Raw genomic sequence first — 8,952 nt, 5'->3', positions numbered from 1 at the left:
TTCCAACGTGATCAAATTGTAAATTTTCACAATCAACATGTGTGGGCTGACGAGAATCCGCACGCAATTGTGCAATCACGTCATCAACACAGATTTTCTGCGAATATTTGGGCAGGCATTGTTGGTGATGTCTTGATTGGGTCCCATGCTCTTCCACCTACGCTCAATGGAGCACGTTACCATGAATTCATACGGGATACTCTACCTGTGCTGCTAGAACATGTGCCTTTACAAGTACGACACAACATGTGGTTCATGCACGATGGAGCTCCTGCACATTTCAGTCGAAGTGTTCGTACGCTTCTCAACAACAGATTCGGTGACCGATGGATTGGTAGAGGCGGACCAATTCCATGGCCTCCACGCTCTCCTGACCTCAACCCTCTTGACTTTCATTTATGGGGGCATTTGAAAGCTCTTGTCTACGCAAACCCCATTACCAAATGTAGAGACTCTTCGTGCCCGTATTGTGGACGGCTGTGATACAATACACCATTCTCCAGGGTTGCATCAGCGCATCAGGGAGTCCATGCGACGGAGGGTGGATGTATGTATCCTCGCTAACGGAGGATATTTTGAACATTTCCTGTAGCAAAGCGTTTGAAGTCACGCCGGTACGTTCTGTTGCTGTGTCTTTCCATTCCATGATTAATGTGATTTGAAGAGAAGTAATAAAATGAGCTCTAACATGGAAAGTAAGTGTTTCCGGACACATGTCCACATAACATATTTTCTTCCTTTGTGTGTGAGGAATGTTTCCTGAAAGTTTGGCCGTACCTTTTTGTAACACCCTGTAGACCCTCTATATACTCCTTCCATCTTTCTGCTTTCCCTTCTTTGCTTAGAACTGGGTTTCCATCAAAGCTCTTGATATTCATGCAAGTGGTTCTCCTTTCTCCAAAGGTCTCTTTAATTTTCCTGTAGTCAGTATCTATCTTACCCTCAGTGAGATAAGCCTCTACATCCTTAAATTTATCCTCTAGCCATCCCTGCTTAGCCATTTTGCACTTCCTGTCGATCTCATTTTTGAGACGTTTGTATTCCTTTTTGCCTGCTTCATTTACTGCATTTTTATATTTTCTCCTTTCATCAATTAAATTCAATATTTCTTCTGTTATCCAAGGTTTCTACTAGCCCTCGTCTTTTTACCTATTTGATCCTCTGCTGCCTTCACTATTTCATCCCTCAAAGCTATCCATTCTTCTTCTACTGTATTTCTTTCCCCCATTCCTGTCAATTGTTCCCTTATGCTCTCCCTGAAACTCTGTACAACCTCTGGTTCTTTCAGTTTATCCAGGTCCGATCTCCTTAAGTTCCCACCTTTTCGCAGTTTCTTCAGTTTTAATCTACAGTTCATAACCAACAGATTGTGGTCAGAGTCCACATCTGCCCCTGGAAATGTCTTACAATTTAAAACCTGGTTCCTGAATCTCTGTCTTACCATTATATAATCTATCTGATATCTTTTAGTGTCTCCAGGGTTCTTCCATGTATACAACCTTCTTTCATGATTCTTAAACCAAGTGTTAGCTATGATTAATTTATGCTCTGCGCAAAATTCTACCAGCGGCTTCCTCTTTCATTTCTTAGCCCCAATCCATATTCACCTACTATGTTTCCTTCTCTCCCTTTTCCTACTCTCGAATTCCAGTCACCCATGACTATTAAATTCGTCTCCCTTCACTACCTGAATAATTTATTTTATCTCATCATACATTTCATCAATTTATTCGTCATCTGCAGAGCTAGTTGGCATATAAACTTGTACTACTGTAGTAGGCGTGGGCTTCGTGTCTATCTTGGCCACAACAATGCGTTCACTATGCTGTTTGTAGTAGCTTACCCGTACTCCTATTTTTTTATTCATTATTAAACCTACTCCTGCATTACCCCTATTTGATTTTGTATTTATAACCCTTTATTCACCTGACCAAAAGTCTTGTTCATCCTGCCACCGAACTTCACTAATTCCCACTATATCTAACTTTAACCTATCCATTTCCCTTTTTAAATTTTCTAACCTACCTGCCCGATTAAGGGATCTGACATTCCACGCTCCGATCCGTAGAACGGCAGCTTTCTTTCTCCTGATAACAACGTCCTCTTGAGTAGTCCCCGCTCGGAGATCCGAATGGGGGACTATTTTACCTCCGGAATATTTTACCCAAGAGGACGCCATCATCATTTAATCATACAGTAAAGCTGCATGCCCTCGGGAAAAATTACGGCTGTAGTTTCCCCTTGCTTTCAGCCGTTCGCAGTACCAGAACAGCAAGGCCATTTTGGTTAGTGTTACAAGGCCAGATCAGTCAGTCAACCAGACTGTTGCCCCTGAAACTACTGAAAAGGCTGCTGCCCCTCTTCAGAAACCACACGTTTGTCTGGCCTCTCAACAGATACCCCTCCGTTGTGGTTGCACCTACGGTACGGCTATCTGTATCGTTGAGGCACGCAAGCCTCCCCACCAACGGTAAGGTCCATGGTTCATGGGGGGGTGGGGGGATTCTGATGTAACCTGTGTTTTTTCTTAGTGTTCAAGCTATCTCCATACCACATTTCGTGAAAACGTAGCAGAGTTACTTTCGCATTTATGATATTAGGCAGGATTCTGCAAACATTTTCTAATATTCCAGGCGATTCTGTCAGCAAATTTCCCACTAAGGTTGTGCCACTATACCTACATCACCAATGAGAAATTTCAACAGAATTGTCGAAGTCACCATAAAGTAAACTAAACAACTGGGGGGGGGGGGGGGGGTGGGCGGGCTCTAGGTAAATCAGTGCATTTGAATCTTTGAATCTAAAACTAATTTGGTGAACCTAATCTGAGAAACTCTGACAGACAATTTCGAAAGAAATATTTAGGGATGAGATACGAGAGGACTTCAAAAAGTAAGTTACACATGTCGTTCCCCGCTAAGGGCATCAGAAGAGAGTACATGTTCTGAGTCTTATGCAGACACAGTTCTACTGCGTAACGGATAAAACGTGTATCGCGGTGTGGGAATGAAGTGACGCGGCAGCTGGAAACGTAGTCCAATGTTGAAGTACGTAGGACGGTACGGTTACTTTGGCCAAAACGTCTAAATTGCATTAGGATTCGCGTGAAATTCTGCCGGTAAATGGACCAAACACAGAATCACGTCCAGCCGTAGTGAGTTGGTGCCAACAATTTGACCCAGGCAGCACAGATATTGGTGATACTGATCAAGAAGGAAGGCCACCGACATCGACCACAGACGATTATGTCCAGGCGATCGAGGATCTGATTCGAAACAACGTTGATTTTCCGACTATGAGGGTGTTCACTCAGCTGTTTTCGAATGGCTCTCTGACCAAGGACTGGATTTCAGTTTTCGAGTAACTGAACGATTGTTAGAATACTCCGACTGTTGTTTACGGAGACAAGGAGACTACTCAGCTGTTTTCGAATGGCTCTCTGACCAAGGACTGGATTTCAGTTTTCGAGTCGCTGAACGATTGTTAGAATGCTCCGACTGTTGTTTACGGAGACTACGTTGAATAATAATGCCACATACCTGCGTCACTTTGAAAAGTTATTTTACCTACCATAATAATGTGTAACTGACTTTTTGAAATCCCCTCGCATCTCACTCTTTCAGAATAAATACGTGTGTCAGACAGGGCGATGGTTTATCTCCACTTCTTTTCAACGCTGTCATGGAGAAGATTGTATGAATTAGGAATGAAAAACTGAAAGAATCCTAAATATCGCCACTGTCGTTAAGGAGAAAGAACAAAGGGCATTCAATAAACTGCCTAGCATTTGCTGGTGATTTTCCCACACTTTCTGAAAGCCTGACAGATTCAGCAGTGCATGTACGTCTTCCGGAAGACACATCCAAGATGACAGGCTTAAGAATCTCTGGAGAGGTAACATTGAGAGGCACCCACATGCCTTGCTCATACTGTGGCATCAAGCAGTCAGGCCTGCAAGATGAGTGGTCTGCCAAGCGAGTGGATTTATTCTTATTTCTCGAGTAACATCAATGACTGATTATGAGCTCTAGTACCCACAATTAAGCTACAAATTATTCTCCTGTTTGAATATTACGCAAGGGAAACGGATAACGCACAACTGACTATTAGGAATTTACACAACTCTGATTGTTCACTACGCTCTGGCAATACCATATTTTCTTTCTTACCCAACGGATTTGATCAACACATGGCCATCGCACTGAATATGAATGGCGCACACATTACAAATTCTGGATATCACGACTACACACTATTCGAAGAACAAGGCCACCAATCTTTTTCTTATCACTGTCATTTTTATTCCGATAAATTCTACTATGATTCAAAGATAACCTAACACACCATTACATTTTATACAAAATTACACATGAGAAACTCCGCCCAGTGGGCATGGATTTTCTTTGGTGATTCTCTATCTTACGGTCTCGTAATTATCTAACGCTACAGTGCACTTTCTGGATAGGATGGTGAATATTTTGCTATATCTCACACTTCGACTCTCACACCCATCATCACGAAAATTTACTCCAGACCGAGGGGTACAAAAAGGAACATGCATAGCCCACTGCCTCTGAACCTATCTTGCTACTCTCCCATGCAAACCACACATACTTAAATTACATGAAATACATCACATTGGCAACATAGAATACATCAAAAAGAATAGTCACAACGTTAGAATCACTTCACTTTCAGCTTTCCCACTTCAATTAGTATTCATTCCAGTTTCACACGACACTGCCCCACTTTGTAACTTTCCTTTCCTACTACGAACTCTGGAGGATATATGCACGTCTTCCTGTGCAATGCAAGCCAAGTGGCGTTGCTGGATAGACGGCTGACTCACCTTGCTTCTCTCTGCGAGTATTAGAGTTTGAATCTAGCGTCACACGGAAACATAACACGCAAAGTAATATTAAGATCATATTCGTCACACACGCGAGTCCTCAACTGATACCTTGGATGAGTACTTCTCTTTATCATTTGTCTCATACATAGATTGAGACTCACACAGTACTCACCACTTGGAAGTGCTCGTCTCTAATTTCAAGTCCACACTTGGTTTCATTGTGACCGTTGGTCACTTCCGAAGATTACTACGATACCCTTAATATTACCTGCCTGTCATTTAATTATCTCCCCCAAAAGTTCATGAAATAGAGAAATAATTATTCCAAACTACTCTTAAGTATTTCACATGCATATCATTCTCTCCACTCTTCTGTCTTTACGGAGCACACCTAAGACAGGTCTTACCAACACAAGATCCAGGGCCAGAGTGCTGAAACATGGCCGTTCGTCAGGTCATCTCGCACCTCCGCCGAGGTGAGGGAGCACCATGCTACCGTATTGGTCAGCCACATTTCAGGCGTTCAAAGCTCAGGTAAATTTCATCTCATTGGTTCCACCAAAGGTGACCAAAAGACCATCTCAAAGATGATCATATATTGCCCATTCACTATCTACAGTTAGCAGACGACCATACATTCATTCATTTCACAGATCTCATCAAATTGGATGTAGAGATTTATTTTGTGGGAGTGCACATGTGATCAATTAAATAAATAAATTGTCCTTATTTCCTACACTGGTATCCGGCTTCGGTGTATAAAGTGAAATTGAGTTATTATTACAAAAAATATGTTGTTCTGACAAGAATAACGAAGAATGTTGTACTATTGTCAGTGTCGGGCGGTACTGTACCCTTTCAACATTAACAATGTTACATATTAAGATTGCAACAAAATATTTAATAACAGATACTGGGCAAACGGGGAAGGTAAGGGAAATCAAATATCTGTTGGAGATTATTCAAGACAGCTCTTCAGAAACTTCTGCTTAAGTGGAAAGGATACGCAAGATGGAAAACAAGTATGATATACACTGAAGCGCCTAAGAAAGTAGTATAGGCATGCGCATTCAAATACAGAGATACGTAAACAGGCACAATACGGCGATGCAGTCGGCAACTCCTATACAAGACAAGTGTCTGCCGCAGTTGTGAGATCGGTTACTGCTGCTACAATGACAGGTAATCAAGATTTAAGCGAGTTTGAACATGGTGTTATAGTCGGAGCACAAGCGATGGGACACAGCATCTCCAAGGTGGCGATGAAGTGGGGATTTTCCCATACGAGCATTTCACGAGTGTACCTTGAATATCAAGAATCTGATAAAACATCAAATCGCCGACATGGCTACAGCTGGAAATAGGTCCTGCAGGAACGGTACCAAAGACGACTGAAGAGAATCGTTCAACCTGACAGAAATGCAAACCTTCTGCAAATTGCTGCAGATTTCAGTGGTGGGCCATTAACAAGTGTCGGTGTGCGAACCATTCAACCAAACATTATGCAATCGCCATCCCCGAATTGCCCTTCAACAGTGGGAAGCAAGAAGATGTCTAAAACATTAATGTAGGCCTGTGCTATGATATTGCCACCATAAATAACAAGGGTTGCGACCCACCTCCATGAAAAACACGACCACACCATAACACCAGCGCCTCCGAATTTTACTGTTGGCACTACACACGCTGGCAGATGTTCACCGGGAATTCGCCATACCCACACACTGCCATCGGATCGCTACATTGTGTACCGCGATTCATCACTCTACGCAAAATTTTTCTACTGTTCAATCGTCCAATGTTTACGCTCCTTACACTAAGCGAGGCATCGTTTGGCATTTACCGGCGAGATGTGTGGGCTATGAGCAGCCGCTCGACCATGAAATCCAAGTTTTCTCACCTCTCGCCTAACTGTCATAGTACTTGCAGTGGATCCTGATGCAGTTTGGAATTCCTGTGTGATGGTCTGGATAGATGTCTGCCTATTACGGTTCTAGGATACTCAGTCCGGAACCGCGCCGCTGCTAAGGTCGCAGGTTCGGATCCAGCCTCGGGCATGGATGTGTGTGCTGTTCTTAGGTTAGTTAGGTTTACGTAGTTCTAAGTCTAGGGGAGTGATTACCTTAGATGTTAAGCCCCATAGTGCTCAGAGCCATTTGTCTGCGTATTACACATTACGACCCTCTTCAAGTGTCGGCGGTCTATGTCAGTCAGCAGACGAGTCGGCCTGTACACTTGTGCGGTACGTGTTCCTTAACGTTTCCACTTCACTATCACAACGAAACAGTGGACCTAGGGATGTTTAGGAGTGTGGAAATCTCGCGTACAGACGTATGACACAAGTGACACTAAATTACCTGACCACTTTCGAAGTTCGTGAGTTCCGCGGAGCGCCACGTCTCACGATGTCTAATGACTACTGAGATCGCTGATATGGAATACCAGGCAGTAGGTGGCAGCACAATGCAACTAATATGAAAAACGTATGTTTTGGGGGTGTCCGGATATTTTTGATCCATGGACCCTACATGTCAGCAGGGGACTGTTAAAGCTACTGGAGGCTCTGTAATGGTGTGGGGCGTGTGCAGTTGGAGTGATACGGGACCCCTGATACGTCGAGGTACGACTCTGACAGGTGATACGTACGTAAGCATCCTGTCTGATCACCTGCATCCATTCATATCTATTGTGCATTCCGACGGATTTGGGAAATTCCAGCAGGACAATGCGACACTCGACAAATTCCAGAATTGCTACAGAGTGACTCCAGGAACACTCTTCTGAGTTCAAACACGTCCGCTGGCCACCAAACTCTCCAGGCATGAACATTATTGAGCATATATCTGGGATGCCTTGTAATGTGCTGTTAAGAGGAAATCTCCACCCCCTCGTAGTCTTAGGGATTTATGGGCGGCCCTTGCAGGATTCCTGGTGTCATTTCTCTTCAGTACTTCATACATTCTACATCTACATGGATACTCTGCAAATCACATTTAAGTGCCTGGCAGAGGGTTCATCGAATCACCTTCACAATTCTATATTATTCCAATCTCGTATAGCGTGTGGAAAGAATGAACACCCATATCTTTCCGTACGATCTCCGATTTCCCTTATTTTATCGTGGTGATCGTTCCGCCCTATGTAGATCGGTGTCAACAAAATATTTTCGCAATCGGAGGAGAAAGTTGATGATTGGAATTTCGTGAGAATATTCCGTCGCAATGAAAAACGCCTTTCTTTTAATGATTTACAGCCCAAATCCTGTATCATTTCTGTGACACTCTCTCCCATATTTCGCGATAATACAAATCGTGTGCCTTTCTTTGAACTTTACCGATGTACTCCGTCAGTCCTAACTGGCAATGACCCCACATCGCGCAGCAGTATTCTAAAAGAGGACGGACAAGCGTAGTGTAGGCAGTCTCCTTAGTAGGTCTGTTGCACTTTGTAAGTGTCCTACCAATAAATGGCAGCCTTTGGTTAGCCTTCCCCACAACATTTTCTATGTGTTCTTTCCAATTTAAGTTATTCGTAATTGTAATTCCTAGGTATTTAGTTGAATTTACGGCTTTTAGATTAAACTGATTTATCGTGTAACCGAAGATTAACGAGTTCCTTTTAGTACTCATGTGGATGACATCACACTTTTCGTTATTTAGGGTCAACTTGTAACACTACCGCCCTACTCGGACGTAGGTTAGCTATATAAAGCCTGTACTGTAATAAGTTCACGGGCTTCACCTTATGAACAAGGATTTTAGTACAAAACTTGACCGCGTGTACCTAATAGAAGCAAGATCGAACTTATACTCAGTCAATAACTACAGTGATGCATCAAGCAAATGTGCAGTATAATTATTCTTTCGCATGGACAAGAAGTACACACAGTAGATGCTACCTATAACTAACAATTCGGTCGCCAGCCTACTTAGGCAATTAGTGAGTTTTTCCTTGTACAATTGGGTGCATGTACAAGCATAGTAACACATAGTAATGATGCGTTATATGGCAAAGTTTGGAACCCGAAAAATCCACTGAACTAAAGTTTTCTCTTTTTGGTACTAATTTGGACGAGCTACATTTACACAACACCACACAGT

This window comes from Schistocerca serialis, chromosome 3, assembly GCF_023864345.2.
Source record: "Schistocerca serialis cubense isolate TAMUIC-IGC-003099 chromosome 3, iqSchSeri2.2, whole genome shotgun sequence".
NCBI lineage: Eukaryota > Metazoa > Arthropoda > Insecta > Orthoptera > Acrididae > Schistocerca > Schistocerca serialis.
This window is presented reverse-complemented; position numbering follows the sequence as displayed.